This window comes from Procambarus clarkii, chromosome 84 (genome assembly GCF_040958095.1).
Source record: "Procambarus clarkii isolate CNS0578487 chromosome 84, FALCON_Pclarkii_2.0, whole genome shotgun sequence".
Lineage (NCBI taxonomy): Eukaryota > Metazoa > Arthropoda > Malacostraca > Decapoda > Cambaridae > Procambarus > Procambarus clarkii.
Window position 1 is genome coordinate 14,072,580 of NC_091233.1, and position 2,051 is coordinate 14,074,630.

The window sequence follows — 2,051 nt, forward strand, 5'->3', positions numbered from 1 at the left end:
AAGATATCTGAGGGCTAATATAGTGCATGTATCCTTTACTAGGCCATGGAATATTTAAGTCTGTTTTTAGCTTATTTTTCCATGTTTATTGCGTGAATAGTACCAAATTCGACTATCTAATTGCTTAGTACATCAATCTTGCTATTATTCTAGACTTGGAAAATTTACATATATTTTAATGTTTTCATTATTAAGACTTTTTAATTTTGTCCCTAGGGGGCAAATTTATATAGCAGTGCCACTCATCCTGTGAGTGGACACACTGCCATAGGAGCATGTACAGCACTCCTCAATAGGAAGAAAACCCGCTGGGTTGTTCATCCTGTCACTTGCCCCCAGACATAGCTGGGACTTGCTTAACTCTGTCAAGTGAACAGCTTCATAAACAAGTTTAACATTCGTCAACCATAAAAATCATACGTTATCATTGGGGTGAAAAATGGTGAAATATTTTAAACAGTATATATATTTGACAAATAGCATTTTCCAAACTCAAACAATGAAGGGGTTTATTCTAAACATATTTCTAATGTCTTACAGATGTTCAGTCTCCTAGATAATGGTCTAAGCGGTGTCCGTCATTCTCACCACAGATTCTGGAACTCTGGTCCTCAATTTTTTTTTCTAGGGATATTCCTGCGCGGGCCCTAAGCCTCTGGCTTGCCCACTAAGTGTTGCTTGTTTCTGTTTTATTTGGGCGGAGTGTGAGTATTTGACTCGTATGGACGCTTCAGTAAGATTCTGTCCCACGAGTTTAACAACTTTCTGCTCAGTTGAATCTAAGTTCAAATCTTAATGGGTTTGTAACGCTGCACTGTGTTAGATAATGTTCTAGTAGTCTGTCAGGCATTTCTCCACAGTGCTGACATTTCCTCATCTTCCGGAACCTGTAAGCCTATTTCGCTCCTCAACTGTTGTTTAAACTCCAAATATCTATGAATATTTCTATCAAAGACAGATTCTCGCTCTCTCCCGCGGCCACCTCCTCTTCCTGCTTAAGGATTGGGATTGCCAGCTGCAACAATGTTGTATCGGCATACAGATTCAATGATTTGTTCTTCTCTCCTCCTTTCCTCAGTAACGTTGTTGCGGTGATATTGCCTGATGTTACCTCTAATTTGAATGAGTCTAGAATATAAAGTATTCAATATGGGCTCCTTCAGTAGCCAGCACATCTGCTCGTTCATTTCCACAGATTTCAACATGAGAGGGAATCTAGAAATTTGGCCACTCTTCCCTGATTGGCGATAACTCTCACAGCTTTTGATTTTAGCAACTATCGTAGGATTTTCTGCCCGATTTTTAGTAAAGCTTTGTAGCGCTGCTTTTGAATCGGTGCAGATCACTGCGCCATTAGTTTTTCGTTAAAGGAATCTTAACGCCATAACAATGGTGGTTAGCTCCGCTTACTTTGAAGAGGTAATTCAATTTCTTTCTTTATTATGCACCCCATACTTATCCCGTGGGCGGTGGTGTAAAGGATTAGAGGCTCATAATCGGTTCAGGAACTGAACCTTCTAGTTCGTTTAACTAAAGAATTAAAAAAAATTGACGTTAGTTACATAATTAAAATTGTATATACATGTACACATACTCATACATGTTCATATATATATACATACACATATTTAATCACCTACACACATCAATAATGTTTTGTATTAATTTAAGTGATTCAACAAGAGGCTCACAAGTCACTATACAAGGCACTTTACATCTATAGTAAGTCACACTACTCTTGCTGCACACCCACCCAACTGGGCGGCTGCTTTAGTCATTTTTTTGTGATATATACAAGAGTTGTTACATTCTTGTACAGCCACTAGTACGCGTAGCGTTTCGGGCAGGTCCCTGGAATACGATCCCCGCCGCGAAGAATCGTTTTTACAACCAAGTACTCATTTTGCTGTTGAGTTAAACAGAGGCTACAGTTAAGGATTTGCGCTCAGTAAATCCTCTACGGCCAGGATACGAACCCATGACCAAGCGCTCGCAGAACGCCAGGCGAGTGTTTTACCACTGCACCACGGAGACTGGTTGTGCGTGCATGC